Source organism: Gorilla gorilla, chromosome 5, assembly GCF_029281585.2.
Source record: "Gorilla gorilla gorilla isolate KB3781 chromosome 5, NHGRI_mGorGor1-v2.1_pri, whole genome shotgun sequence".
NCBI lineage: Eukaryota > Metazoa > Chordata > Mammalia > Primates > Hominidae > Gorilla > Gorilla gorilla.
In genome coordinates, this window is record NC_073229.2 from 85,690,675 (window position 1) to 85,707,018 (window position 16,344).

Consider the following 16,344-nt stretch of genomic DNA (forward strand, 5'->3'; position numbering starts at 1 on the left):
CCTTTCATTCATTATTTAATATTTATTTATTAATCAACAAGTTGTGCCCCAGTTACACGCTAGGTGCCAGGGGTGTATTCAGCCGGGAAGAAGACAGAGAAATCCCTGAACATATGAAGCTTACAGTCTGGTTAGGAATATAGAAAATCAATGAGTAAAACAAGTAAATATAAAATGAAAGTAGGTGCTGTAACAGATAACTTGAGAGGAAAAATTTTAGACAGAACAGTTAAGGAGGATTTACCTCTAGAGATGACTTTTAACCTAAAATTTGAAGAAGGAGGAGGAGGCCACACGGAACCAATGTGGGAATAGAAGAGAAAAATACTGAAAACGACACATTATTCCAGTTGGAAGAAGCAGTGAGATTAAGGGCTCTGGGGTAAAAAGCATTTCAGAGAGTCCTAGAAGTAATGGAATGTCAAAGTGAATGGAGCGTGTGAGAGGGAGGAAGTCAGGTATTGGGTGAGGTCGAGGAATACAGGCAGGAACACAACCATGCAGGGTCTTGTTGGCAATGACAAGAAGTCTGGATTTTATTTTCAGAGTACAAGTAAGCCAATGAAGAACCTTCAAACAGAGAAGTGATTTGACGTAATATGTTTTTTTAAAAAACACCCTGGCCATAGTGGCTACAATGTTGAGAAGCAGGCAAGAGAGAACTGCCAGAGCCCAAATAAAAAAATGATGGAAGCAGCCAGGTGTGGTGGCTCATGCCTGTAATCCCAGCACTTTGGGAGGCCGAGGCGGGAGGATCACCCAAGGTCAGGAGTTTGAGACCAGACTGGCCCACATGGCAAAACCCTGTCTCTACTAAAAATCCAAAATTAGCCGGGTGTGGTGGTGTCTGCCTGTAATCCCAGGTACTTGAGAGGCTGAGGCAGGAGAATCACTTGAACCTGGGAGTCGGAGGTTGCAGTGAGCTGAGATCACGCCATTGCACTCCAGCCTGGGCAACAAGAGTAAAACTCCATCCCCCCAAAAACTAAAAAAAAATAAAAAAGGAAGCTTTGACCAGAATGGTTTCAGAGGTGACAGAGAAAAAATAAGTAGATATAAGATGAAATGTTGAAAAGGACTTTCTGAAAAGGCTTGAATATAAAGAGCGAACCGATGAGTAAAAAATAACTTTCATTATATAGGTAGACAATAGTGTTATTTGCTGAGACAGGAAAGGCCATGGAGGGATGTGTGAATGGGGAAGGAAGGAAGGAATGGAAACTAGAGAAGCGATGTTAGGAGTAGGAGACCAGGAATTGTATTTTGGATATGTTAAATTTAAGATACAGATGAGGCATACAAGAGAAAATATTAGGTATGTGTTTAGATAGATGAGTCTAGAATTCACAAGAAAGTTCCATGCTGGAACAGGCATAAAAAGAGAAAAAATAATTGGTCACCGAGATAGGAGAAACACCAACAAGTTACTCTTTTTGAAGCAGACATAGAAAATTACTTCAAGAAGATAGAGTGTATTCACTAAAATGCTTAGTACAATGGAGACAGAAAATTGGCTTTGTCAACATGAAGGTTGTATAGAGTGACCATTGTCTCACACTGCTTAGAATAGTTTCTGTTTGTACATGTTGTCCCAGAGTCATAACTAACAACACTTTTTTATTTTTAAATATTTATCAGTTTGAATGATAAAATTCTCTACTCACAGGTGACAGCAACAAAAGCTGTGTCAGTTGTGGGAACATGGATACCAGATTGGATAGGACTGAATAGTAAAGAACAAGTAACAAAATCAAAATCTCATGTGTGGCAAACTTTTGACATGTTGACTTTGAAGAGGAACAGAATCAAAGTAATATAAGATCTCGAGAGGTGCTGTGTTGCAGCTGAGAAATTTTAAAGCCTTTTTTTTCTTTTTTATGGAAATGGTTCAGCAGAGAGAAAAAGATGGATAATACAAGAAAATAAAGGTGATCCTGAAAAAGAGAAGTCCTTGAAAATGTGAAAAAGGATGGAGTCTAGCGGTTGGCAGAGGGGTTGGCTTTGGACAGAATTAGGTCAAGTTCTCCCAGTAGCAAGAGGGATAAACTATTTCTCTTAAACCCTGTCCTTCAGATATGTGACCATTCTGTTCTAAACTTCTATAAGCAACTTATCATGCCATGATTATCCACAGTTTTCAAATGGAAGTCTCCAGCTATGCTGAACTCTGACTTTTTAAGAATTATTCTGTTTCTGGTAATTACAGAATCACTATTTCTAGTTATTTTTTAGTCAATTATATATGAGAACCATTTTGCATAATATTATTGCATTGTTTCAAATAATATGAAAATCTTGCAAAGCTTTTTCTAAAAAAAACTAGATCATTGTTTCTCAGCTTTTTGGCTATCACGTGAAAAATAACTAGATCAATTTTTCTTTTAGCTTAAATTTGGGCAAATTTCATTAGCACTGTGTTTTATTGCAGTTAGCATGATAATTAGTCATTAATGGTTAGTTCCCTTGAAAAATAAATACATCTGACAGGATTATCTAGGAATTTACATTTCAGTGGTTCCTAGAAGTATTCTGCTAGAGAATCTGTGGATATGGACTTAATGTATTCATTTTTATTGACATGCAGTGATCAATGAGGCTTTAACAATTAAAGCAACCTACGAGGTCATAACAGAGAGTACACCAAAGCAGCAGGTAACCAACAACTATAAAGAATGTCAACTTGGGGAGAGACTGATGTATATAAGCTAAATGATATACAGACTGCATTATTCCATGTAGGCTCTAGTCAATTAACTGTGAAGACCCTTTTGGAAGTGTTCCATACTTCCTAATTAGAATGCTTTGAAACTTAACTTTCCTATTGTATTGATTTAACTTGAAGCTTGCTACCTTCAATATGCTCTCATTATATATTTAAAAAGGCCGTATGACAAAAAGATATTTGACTATCCTTTTTGAGAAGATTTGATGTAAACAAAAATATATTAGGTATTATAACCCTGATAATATACAACTGAAGGAAGCAAATATAGGCTTGACTTTTGATTCTGAAGTCATCTAAATGAACACAGAATGAGAAAGCACATGAAAGCAACTATTATGTATACTTCAGAATTCCTTTCCACAAAATAACTTTTCATTAATAGAAAAAACTTAAGAAGTAACACTTAATGAAGTAGGATATGTTCTTTTCAAACTGAAAGGAATTTGATAGTATTTGTAAAATGACTTGAATTAAGTATTAATTTTCTGAAATAATGATTATTCTAAATGTTTCTCAAAAGTGTGTTTACCTCCCATAACACAACTGACTTTCAACATTTGAATTTTCTGACATCTATTGATTCAGTAAACTAATTACACTATGGTGATCTATGAGAAACATTTTAAAGACTTAAATTCAAAGTATTATGTATCTAGCATTTCAAAATGCACTCAACTGGATCATAATACAAGTTAATGAGAATTAAAATTTGTCATTCAACAATTGCCTTCAATATTGCAAGTTTCTCTTAATAAGATAACCATAATCTTTATTTTTATATTTACACTGAAATATCTTACAGGAAGGTTTTCTAAATATGTGGTTAATATAACCTTGTTTTATTTTTTAGCAAGGATATTTTTTCATCTCTGTTTTCTTATATGAAATACTAAAATTATAAACTATCCACTTTCAGTTTGTTTTCAAAATGTTTGTATTAGCATAGGAGACAGTTGACCTCTTGGCAAAGATAAGAGAAAAAATGAGGCAAGCTAGAATTACAGCTGAGTCAAGTGAATCATATGCAGCAGAAAGATTTAAGTAGAAATTTTAACTGTAGGTCATTTATACTAGAACCTCTCTTATCAGGTTAGAGTAAAAAATATCATCAAAAACAAGACGTATTTCAGGTAAAATTAAAGGACACGAGTAATCAGTGGATACCTGTTGAAGCCTATACTATGATATGCTAATCTTTGTTTCCATAAGTTGTTGAGCGTCTAAGGGGCATACATTTGTATGGCTCAGTAAATGTCACTAAATTGCCATTATCCAGTTCTTACTAAAAGCATGCATTTGGCAGAAATAAGCCAATTATACTTTATGATATTGTCTATTTCTAGCCTATATTATTATCTTGTTTTAAAAAGTGCTTTCAAAATATATTTTGAAATTATTTTTGCTGAAAGAATAAGACTCAGGCCTTTGACTTGTGTATACTTTGAATTTTTATATCCCAGACATATGATAAAATGCCTGGGTACAATAGCTTCCCAGTAATTCCACATAAATGCAGCTGCTATGTGCTTCTTTTGGTAACATCTGCCCTTTTTGATCAAAATCCAACCAAAAATATTCTCAAAACTCTTGAGGTCCAGACGACTTATAGACTGACATCAGCTACATAATTTCAGCTGAACTTCCATAGAATAATAACAAATATCTTTTTCAAGAGAAAAAACCCCCAAAACTCTGATGTTAAATGAATGTATCAAGTAAAACCAAAATTACTCTATGCTCCTCTGATTTGACTAACAGTATTAATAATAGCAGTATATTTTGTTAGATTAATTTCAGTAATTTTATAATAGGTAATATGTTTTCAAGTAAAATGATGGGAAATGTCCTACTTTTTAAATTATTTTGTGTTTAAAAATAGCCCCTAAAATGTGATTGGTAACCAATTTATCAGAGCACTGGAATAAATTGAATTAAAAATTACAGGCCAGGTGCAGTGGCTCAGGCCTGTCTGTAATCCCAGAACTTTGGGAGGCCAAGGCAGGTGGGTCAGTTGAGGTCAGGAGTTCGAGACCAGGCTGGCCAACATGGTGAAACTCTATCTCTACTAAAAATACAAAAATTAGCTGGGCATGGTGGCAGGCACCTGTAATCCCAGCTACTCGGGAGGCTGAGGAAGGAGAATCGCTTAAATCACAGAGGTGGAGGTTGCAGTGAGCCAAGGTAGCACCACTGCACTCCAGCCTGGGTGATGGAGCAGGATTCTTTCTTGAGACACTGTCTCAAAGAAAAACTTAAACATGGTTAATTTCTATTCTAATTAACTGGCCTATGTAGGTTACATTTTAAGATCCTCTTTTCTCACGTTAAATGATGAAATTTCACTCCTACTCTATCTTTTGTGTTAAAGGAATATATACCACTTGGAAAGGAAGAGAAAAATAGGTTTATGATACAGGAACAATTCCTTGGATGAATAATTATCATTTAAAATGAAAATCAGTTGTTCATTTTTTATTTTGTTCAAGTTAAAGTAAAATCAGTATTCCATGGTCATGTTTTTCTTGACACTACTGACAGGGGTTAATTAAAAGATTAATGGGATAATGTACACATTTCATTAGAAACAAATTTTTTATTTTTTGGAAAGTGGTTAAATAGCTAATTTTTGTTTGTTTGGTTCCACTTCACTGATTTTCCAGCACTCTGAGCCAAAGTGTTCCTGCTCTAATTGACACACGTCCTGTTCTTGGTTTCATTCTTAATGTCTTCCAAATGAAGTGCAAAACTTGGATGCTTACTCTAGTGATAATGTTTCCTTTGTCTTTGTTCCAATTGTTACTAAAATTTGTGATTTCTTTCAGACTGCTCTGTGTTTTGAATGCACAATTTGCTGCATTTTTATAATATTTTCTACCACTCAAACACATAAGAAGGTATATGATGTGATGATGAAACAATTTTTCATTCCTAGGCATTATGCGCCAGTACGCTGGGTGAATCCTGGAGTAGTTTAATAGATAGTAGAAAGAAGCAATTATTTAAAACATGTAATCTGACATGGTGTGCATTTTGATGAAGTTATAATTATTTAATAGATAAATAGCATATATATCAGTACATATTTTGTAAGCAATGCAATAAACCACTTAAAATCAAGATTAAAAGAAATATGAGCACTTTGACTCAAATTCAACTAAGTGTTATAAATTGTGTTTACTGATTTTTTGTTTTTATCCTAAAAGTAGACAGTTATATTTTCCCTTATAGAAATAATTCTCATCTTGTTTATTCCACATTGTTTTAGCTGATGTACTCTTCCTCGTGGGTGCAAAGCTAGAAAACCTTTTCCAGCTTCCCTTGTCATGAAGTGTCTCCATGTGACTAATCTCTAGCCAACAGAATGCAGAAAGGGGTGGGATTTGCCACTTCTAGTCCTGCCCCATTAAACCTTTCACCAGTCCTTCACCATGCTGACTGGTGGAGAATTCATTTTCTCAGCAGAATATACATGGAACCCTTCAACTATATAATTTGAGTAAGGTTAAATAAATCAACTTTTCACAAAGATGTGGTCAGAGAGTAGAAAAGCCACAAAGGATTGTACAGAATGCCAGGACCACAACATAGTTACTCTGACACTATCTCTACATCTAAAGACTAGAGGAAGAGAGGAGTTATCAGAACAGAATAGAGGGCCATTTGCCAGGAGCAAAGACCTTGACTTTAGGGAGAGAACCAACCCATGGGACACAACACAAGGTCAAACGAATACACATTCAGGCTTTACCCTCCCGCCTCCCTATTTTTTTGATACGAAGAAAGAATCTGTTCTAGACCTTTCTCCTTGGCTTGAAGGTGGCTGTCTTCTGTCTTCATGGTGTCTACCTTCTGTATGGGTCTCTCTCTATGCCCAAATTTTCTCTTTCTATAAAAACACCAATTATATTTTGTTAAGGCCCACCCTGATGAATTCATTTTAATGTGATTACCTCTGTAATGACTCTCTAGCTAAATAAGCACACATTCTGAGCTGCTGAGGGTTAACACTTCAATGCATAAATTTTGTGAAAACCCAATTTAATCCATAAAAGAGCCCACTAATTTAATCCACACAGGTAAATCTCAGAGGACCAGTGCAGAAAGAAACGGGAAATGAGCTGTAGAGCGGATCTGGAGAAGCCCAGACATTGAGAGTCTATTGGATACTGTAGATTAGCCTACCCTATTAAGGACAGCGAGTACTCCTTTGATTATTTATCTGATCTCTTACTTAAATATCCTCCTGTAAGACTCTATTGCATACGATGTAGTTCACAGTTCTTACTGTGGCATTTGATGACCTATACAACCTGACTACCACTGCATTTTCATACCCGATTCTCATTCCTTCCTACCTAAATGATCTCAAATTATTACCTTCCTCTCTTCTTTTGATACCAGTACTTAATTAAGGAACACCCTTCTCCTATTATCATCTAACAAATTAATATAATGACATTCAGGCTTTGTATCTGGTTCTATATCACTTGAGAAAATATCTGTCAATGTGTGGATTTCATTGGTACATGTCAGTCTTCTAAAGTGTCATGTCATTTACTGTTTATATAAATCATATGCCCTTTTTCAAAATGCTTTGTAATTTATTGCATGTCTAATGCAATGATTTATTGTATCCAATGCATGTGGATGACTGTACATAAACATAGCTGGTAAATTATTATCTCAAGGATAATTAAAGATGTTCTAATTTGTTCTAGGTTATTTGGCTTTGCAGAGTTTGTAGAATAGGAACCACCTGCTGCCAAAGGGCCAAACCAATAAATTCTCCAGGAGACAGTTTTAGAACTGACAGAGTGTTTGTGAATTACTTACAAATTAAGATATTGACTCAAATTAGGATATTGTTGTCTTAAATCTAAGACAACAAATAAAGTAAATTTTTAAAATTAATGGCAGTATTTTTAATTGGTAGATACTTAGAAAAATCTAAAATCCCATAGTTTAGGAGGTCAGAAAAGCCTAACTTAACTCTCTTTTAATCCCAAATTCTACCCTTCTTCAAGGACAAGGTAGAATTTAAGCGGTGACTTTAAATGGAAAAAGGCCCATAATACACTTGTTATTAAAGGCAAACTCAATTATTATGTTAATATAATTATGTTTTAGTATATAATTATAATGTAATCTATATTATAGTGTAATATATGCAATGATTATTAGTATATAGTATATTAATAACTTAATACAATACACATGCATAATTATAAGTATACCAACAGACATGAATAAAATATAACATCAGACTCTCATATTTGTGCTTTACAGAAAATACATGCGCCACTATCTTCAGCTTCTCAGCAGCACTTTCTACCTTAATGTTCTACCTGGTGGTGTTCAATAGTGGAGTGACAAATGCTCACCCATTTGCATTTTGCTTCATGACATACTCTATGCTATTTTTCTGCCTTCTAACTTTACTGCTTTGTCCCATTTTGACTGTCCCTTTCAAAAATATGAGCACCAGCTATAGTTAATTTCTCACTAAAATAATTTTTAGTATGTGTGCTTTTAGTATCTTTATTATGCCAAACTGTATTTCACCTGATTTTAAGCACTCCATATTTTCCTTCCCGCTTTTGTTATTTTAAGCAATCACACATTTCTTTTTCAAAAGGGCCATCCTGCTCTGCAGAACAGCTTGTCTTTCCTTGTTCTCAAAAATAATGAGCCGGGTTACTTTTTCATACAGCATATTTGTTTCGCTTTTTCTGAGATAGATCACCATGGGCCTAGCACAATTTTGCTGTCCTTTTTCTTCCCAGTTCTATAAGAGTACGTAAGGCAAGACCTTTCTCCTACATTCATATTCAAGAAGAAAGCCATATTTCAACAATAACAAAATAAAAGAGGGTAAAACTGGTGTTGAATTGTGTGCACACCATTTACTTTTACTTAGAAGAATATGTAAATGGTCAAAAAATTTTAGCTGCAACATTCATGAATTGTGTTCAACTCATAATTCGTGCTTTTGACTTTTTTTCCCCAGGACTATATTTTAAAGATACTGAAAAATAAAATTAATGGAGCTTCACTTTTGTACTTTATAGATGATAATCATGGACAAAATATATTTCTATAAATTTTTTATTACTTCAAACAAACCAAAAACCTGAGAAGAAATATTTCTGAGTTTAGATTATTTAGATCAGATATAGACAGGATATCAACTAATTTTTGATAAAAATAAGAAGCAATGGTGTATGTAAATTGAAACAAAATTATAGTCATATAACATAAAAGAAAGTGATTTTTTGGTTAAGTATTCTTATAAGTGACATTTTGTAATAAGGATAGTGAAAAATGTGTATTCTTGGGATTTAAAAAATCTTAAACATCTAGTGTTTCTTTTAAAGAAGACTGGTGTTTTGTTACTTTAAAAATACAGACTGTCCATGTTTAGTAGAAACAATGATCAGGTCAAGCGGCAGGAGATCTGGGTTCTAATCTTGCTCCCTTACTGACTAGCAATGTGATAGAGAAAGTTGTCCAGCTTCTATGAGTCTCAGCTTTCAAATATGCAAAATGACTGCTATGGGCTGAATTGTGTTTCACTCAAAATTCATATGTTGATGCCCTAGCCATCAGTACCTGAGAATGTGACTACATTTGGAAACAGAGTCTTCAAAGAAGTAATAAGCTAAAATGAGGTCATTAGGGTAGGCTTTAATCCAATGTGTCTGGTGATCTTATTACAAGAGGAAATTAGGAGATAGACACATACAAAGGGTAGATGATATGAAGACACAGGGAGAATACAGCCATCTACAAGCAAAAGGAGACCTCAAAAGAAATCAAACCTGTTGTCATTTTGATCTCAGAATTGTGAGACTAAATTGCAATTGTGAGATTAAATTGCCTGTAGAATAGTGAGAAAATTAATTTCTGTTGTTTGAGCCACCTTGTCTGCCACTTTGTTGTGGCAGCCCAGCATCCTAGTAAAATAGGCATTATAAGTTTTATGATGATTAGATGTAGTTATGTGTGTAAACATATGGTACATGTTAATTATTTAGTGTGTGTTAATTAATATTGTTGTTTCTTCTGCTAGTATTTTTACTGGACACATCATTTATAACTCTTATCTTTACCTAATCTTGAACATACAGCAGTTCTTTCCTGGTGGGGGAAAACAGGAATTCAATTCATATTACATTTCTCTAGCATGGTTCATGGGGCCTGTAGCTTCACACTTACAGATTTTGGAGTGAAAGCAGCCTTGAGATTGTGTCATTTTCTAGTTATGTCATTATCTGTACTTAATCTCCCTGTCTCTCAGTTTCGCATCTGAAAAGTGTAGATAATTATAATTGTTTATAGGAATACATTCATATATGTAATACAATTAGTACTTGATATAAATTCCTGTTGAAGAAACTATAATTATGATTTTTAAAAAATGTATTTTTTTACTCTTTTTCAACTATGCCTGAGGCCAGAACAGCTTCTGTGGGTTTTCCCTCTGTCTCTTCATGATACCAATCTGTCATTTTGCTTTATTTAGGAGCCCATCTATGTCCTTCATGATTTGATTCTTACTGCCACCCAAGGCTCATGCACTTGCTTCCCTACAGATGATGGTCATCCCTGCCCAGGGAAATTATTACCTCGACTGAGATGGCATTTTCCAAAGTGTACTGCCCCCAGCATTTGTTATTTAGGAGATTAAAATGATGAAGAAAGATATTAAATGTGTGTCTGTGTCATGGCACTTTTAAGTATAGTGACACTAAGCATTAAGAAAAAAAGAAAAAAAGATGATTTATTAAATAGCATCTCAGAGTTCTTAAAACGTTCATGTTCATTTTGAGTATTCTGGGTGGGAAGTAGATATGATGTAGGCTTTCCTCAATTTATTTGATGATACATTATTTTTTGGTCAATCATTTGTAAGAATCTGTATTCTAGATAATAGAATTTGGGTAGTTCTGGCCTAAGGAAGATAGAACTTCCTTAAAACCTCTCATTTAACTTTTTTCCCATCTCTGTTTAGGACTTCTTCTTCTTCTTCTTCTTCTTTTTTTTTTTCCTTTTTATTGGCTTTAAACAGATGTTTCCTTTTACTAAATAATCTATTGCCAGAAAATAATTTAATCTACATACCAGCTTATGGCTGTGGTATGTGTTTTCAGGATCACTCAAAGAAATAAAAAAGGTGGAGGGAGGTAAGTCACATAACAAAAAAGCATTACATCTATATTAAAAATTAAAATTTACTAAAAATCAAATGAGAAAAAGGAAAAGTTTACTTATCAGATTGGCAAATTGATTTATTTCAGACGTTCATGAGCATTTGGGGGTAGGGTCACCTTCAAACATAGCTTTTGAAAATATTAATAATATACCTTAATTACTCAATCTGGATTGTGGTGGGCCATTTTAATTTCCTTCTTTATGCTTTTCTGGAAGTGCCACATTTTCTACACTGAATATAATTTACTTTGTTCATCAAAAGAAATTACCAGTTTAGTTGATTTGTTACAACAGCCATATGAGAAAAATATGAGGCTTTTATGGATCTTTTGTAAATCTCCTTATGTGAGTTCATTGATAATGTAATCCCTATAATATTCTTTTCTCGGTACATTTTTTAGAATATATAGAAAAGCTTGACAAACATTAATTCATACACATGCACATGTTAATACTAATCAGTATAACCTCAATTTTGAAATGACAAGGACAATATTATGAGGAATAGCCTTTGCTACTTAATGAGATTAAGTGGAAAAGAAATAATTATCTTACCTGATAAGCAGTGTATACTTTTGCCCGTTGTCCACTCTAACAGTGGTATTAATGCTTTTAAATTTTGCTTCACCAGGACAGTAAAAGTGGTACTGTTGGGGGAAAAAAGTTTGTCCTCAAACAGTTTTTCAGCATGAAATCAATACCGTATATTTGCACTGGACTTTATAATTTATCAATATATTTTACATCACTTTGGAGAGACATGAAGTTTGAAACTTAAAGAGAAGTGATAACTGAAGGTTTACAACTGATATGTCCTAGATTTAATACATACAAATATATGAGTATTATATAGATATAAATACACATGCATACATGTGTACACATACATGTCTAGATTCTTTTCCAGTATTCTGAGGAACATGGTTGAGAAAAGCAACATCCTCTACTAGCAGAAAGCAAGTATTTTAGGAATTTTCCTTACATAACAGCAATTGAGCAAGGCAAAGAATGGTTAATAAAATCTAGAGGGCAATATGAATGTCACAGGAAGGCAAACTTCGAGATTGTGAAAACTAACCATTCATTCCAAGTTTTTTGAGATGTCAGGGTGTCTGGGTTCATTTGTAGAATTACTGCTAATGGCAACTAAGTTATGATCTAGAGAGGAAAAATCATGTCTATATCAGGTATGATTAACCAAGTATCCCCAGGAAATACATGGATGTGCTACAGTGGCTTATTAAGCTTCTTAGCAAGCATGTGCCTACACGTACATGGATTATATCGTGTCTATTCTTTCCCAGAGAGGGGCTTTAATATTTTTATTGTATCTAAAAGTGATCTATAACCCACATATGTTAAGAAACTCACTTGCATTGTTTTTCATAACTTGTGCCCCTAGCTGTATTTAAGTTGATATACCCAAATCCTCTCACATATAGTCCAAAGATAGAGATAACGCTATATATTTTAACTTTTTATGATATTTGGCCATTGCAAAAGACTCCTTTCCTTTATAAGATTATTTATTGTCAGTTGACTTTAAAAACTCCAATAAGAAGCATTAGGAGGAATTACTGGAGACTTGTAGGATTGTAGGTGAAAATATTTTATGAAATAATGTATTATTAAGACTAATGGATAGCCACTACTTTCCCTATCAAGTGGGAAAAAAATTAATTCATAATAGGTTAAACGAAGATATTTAGGAACCATAAAACTAACTAGTGAATAGAGGTATAGAATTTCTTTCCCTTTGGTTTTATGAAAAAGAAAGGTTATATACTTACAAGTCTACAATAATTACTATTATTTACTTAATTGTAATAATTTGTCAATCTCCATCTTAAGAAAATTTAAGATCATTTACATTTCAGCTAGATGATCAGAGTTCAAATCCCAGCTCTGTTACTTAGAAGTTTTGAGACTTCACGTGTGCTTTGTGCTAAAATCTACTCACTTGTAAAATGGGGTAATACAAATTTTTGTGTGATTTAAATTGGTAAATGAATGAATATTGTGAAGTAAATATTATAAATGGGCAAATAAGTCAATCATAGTAGAACACACATAATTATACCTGGGACATAATTATATATGAAGGCTATGAAGGCTAGATTTTTTTTCCTTTTTTTTTTTTTTTGGCTCCGTCTCCCAGGCTGGAGTGCCATGGTGCTATATGTACATATTATATTACTTCAGAAACATGAGCATTTAAAGAAAATCAAACTAAGGGAATTTGCCTATTTAAATAATAAGGTATAACTCATCCTTTCATGGAAATTCACATGTACACTTAAATCACATCATAAAAGAAATGGTAGCCCAAATGCTGTTATTATGGTTCATATATTAGAATTATATAAGTTAATTACCTTATTGTGCTGAGTTATTGCAATGATGATTGGGATGAGTTCCCTAAACCACGTATTCAGAGCAGGGATATGAGAAAATTTGTTAAGGTAGAATGATGTTGGGAAAAGAGCATGCACTTTCAAATGAAGTTGGTTTCAAAATGTTATTAGCTGCGTAACCTTGGACTTTTGAAAGGTTCTTACAACACTTACCAAGTGCAAAGTCAGCAATCTCAAACTTTTTGATCTCACAGTCTCTTTGCATTCTTAACATTTATTGAGAACCCCAAGGAGTTTTTGTTAACTCAGTTGTGTCTATCAATATTTACATTGCTAAAAATTACAACACACATTTTTAAAATACAAAAATACATAATAAAATGATACATTAGCGATTAGAGCAAGGATATAATTGCATGTCATGTAGCCTCTGGAAAACTCCACTATACACTTACGAGAGTAAAAGTGAATAAGGCAAATAACACCCCTTGCCTACAGAAAACTTACAAAAACAGGTTTTCTCTTGAAGATCCTCTAAAAAAATCTTGGGATTCCCTAGGGTTTCCCAGACTCTACCTGCCCTTAAGGTTATAAAAATGGTAACCATTATTATCATTGAGAAATTAAGAAATTGGGAAACTGGTCAATAAAGAAGTAGAAGAAAAGTTGAAAATATGGAGGAAAAAAGACAATGAATGTTAATTCAAATCATGTACAGTTTGAAATATTAACATCTAAACATATATAAACTGATCTATCAGTATGAGTGTAAATTTTTCTCTGTATAGTATATGAGCTTCTTAACAACACTTTCTTGCCTTCTGAATGATATTCTAATTAGGTATATTTTCCAGAAAAAATAGAGACCTTTTGAGCAAAATACTCTGACAATTATATTTTTTAAATTTATAAATATGTGATTAATGAAATCCAGTTAGCTTATTTTTTGAATAAGTTGTTAACCACTTTATATTATTATTAAATCAGTTTTTTTGCTTAAAAATACTTGGTTGTTGTTGGTTCATATATATGTAGAAAGAAATTATAAAAGTAGAGGAAGAGACATCCTGGTGGTGAGTATAATATATAGAGTTAAGTTTAAATTTTATTTTGAAAATAAACAATGAAGCACATAATTAGAACAACTTTGTAATTTTTTAAAAATTAAATGAAATGAATAACTTACCTTTAAAGTACCATTTTCAATAAACAATTGAATAAAAAATCCATCTACTAAATTTGAGTCTTGCTTGACATACAGCAGAAGTCCATAGGAGCTGAAGGTCTGAAATTCTAGGGAGATGTTATTTTGTGGATTTAAAACCACATTCTGAAATTCTAGATAAGAATCTCCATAATAACGAACACAACTGAAATCTGTGGAGTCAGAAAGAAAATACAATTTAGGTTGAAATAAATATTCAATACCTAGGTTTCACATTATTAACATAGCATATGTTTTCTCTAATGGCTCATATGTCTCTTTCCTGCCTCTTTCAAGCCCAGGCACTTCTTTCCTTTGGAATAGTCATAGCAGTTTTGTCATGATTTCTTTGTATTTGATGGCTTCATGATAAAATCTCATTGTAAGGCAAGGAAATCAAGATGATTACTCTTCGACACTGCTTTTACTTAGATTTTATGTTACAGGTTAACAGAAAAGGGCACACTTTCTAAATATGTACTTATTTCTTCTTTATATAAGATATTGATACAAATTATGATTAATATTGTTAATAATTTGATTTGGGAGGTTTGTGAGGGAATGCTAGAGATTATTGAGAGGCATAGAAATTGTTAACCTTTTGTATTAACACTCTAAATTATATGAGTTTCTTAACAACTCTCACCTTCTGAATGATATTCTAATTAGCTGTAGATTTTCAGAAAAAAATGAAGACACTTTGAGCAAAAGACTCCACAGTTAAATTTCTTAAATTTATAAATATGTGATTAATAAAACCAAGTTAGCTTATTTTTGAATAAGTTGTTAACTACTTTATATTATTATTAAATCATTTTTTTTGCTTGATAAATACTGGATTGATTGTTCTTGGCTAATGATTCCTGAAACAATGGATTTGAATATTGCCTTTCTTCCAGTTCCTTTCTTCTTTTGCTATTTTCATGACATCCCCAACACAAGCTTTCTTTCTCTTTTAAAACTTTCGAATTATGTATTATTTATAACTACTAGAAAATATTATTTATAAAACCATGTCAGTTTTAGTTTGCTGTCTATCACAGGATAATATTCATTTTCGAATCTGTACTTTAAAACTTCAAGAAATTTTATATTCTATGTGTGCTGTCTTTATTTTGAATTTTTAATGAAGCTTTAGAATTACTCATTTTGCTACGTTTTCAAACTTGTAACAATTTCTAAAGAAATAACCAGCTAAGCCTCAAATTAATTTTTTTCACTGGAAATAAGAAGGTTCAAAATAGTGCCAGGAAGCATTTGCACTTTATAGACATAAAAGCATGAGTATATGTGTGTGAGTTTGTGTGTGTGTTTAATCAAGGACTGACTTCATTAGTGAAGGACAAGTTAATGACTGAAAAAATAACAATGTCGTTTCAATTTTGACATTCTAATTTTTTCAGCTGTTAAATGATAGGGACATATTTTTTTCCCCCATGTAGCGTTTCAATGGTGATGTTAAAAGCATAATATGATAACATTTTAAACAACAAGAAATTGTTTTAAAGATTTCAGGCATTTATTTTAACAAATTGAGAATAAAGTCATGTATCAGTTTGATTTAAAATTCAAATTGTGAAAGAGCATAAAATATTTTCAAAAACAAACATTACAACAAGAATATACCCAATATTGATGAAATTAAAAAAAATATTACATGCAGGGGGTCTTCAAAAAGTTCACATAAAATATGCATTATTTAAAAACTATGGATGAATTTCACTCATCATGACATGTCTGAACAGAATATATTTGAGTTACTAAGAAGGATAAGACATCTGTTTGAAAACAGCCCCTATCGGAACATGAATTCTGCTAAAATTGAAGCAAGAACAAATACCAAATTTACG

General features: G+C 32.8%; 1 protein-coding gene across 1 annotated transcript in view; it reads right to left on the minus strand.

Moving 5' to 3' along the window:
- The window catches only part of LOC129534464 (protein eyes shut homolog), a 512,806-nt gene extending 498,150 nt beyond the window's left edge, over window positions 1-14,656 (minus strand). Inside the window, exons 1-2 of the mRNA XM_055391596.1 lie at window positions 14,477-14,656; window positions 11,492-11,583 (exon numbers count right to left, since the gene is read on the minus strand). The gene's annotated coding sequence lies outside the window, so the exon portion shown is untranslated. The remainder of the gene's footprint in view (window positions 1-11,491; window positions 11,584-14,476) is intronic.
- Window positions 14,657-16,344: the final 1,688 nt, after the last annotated feature.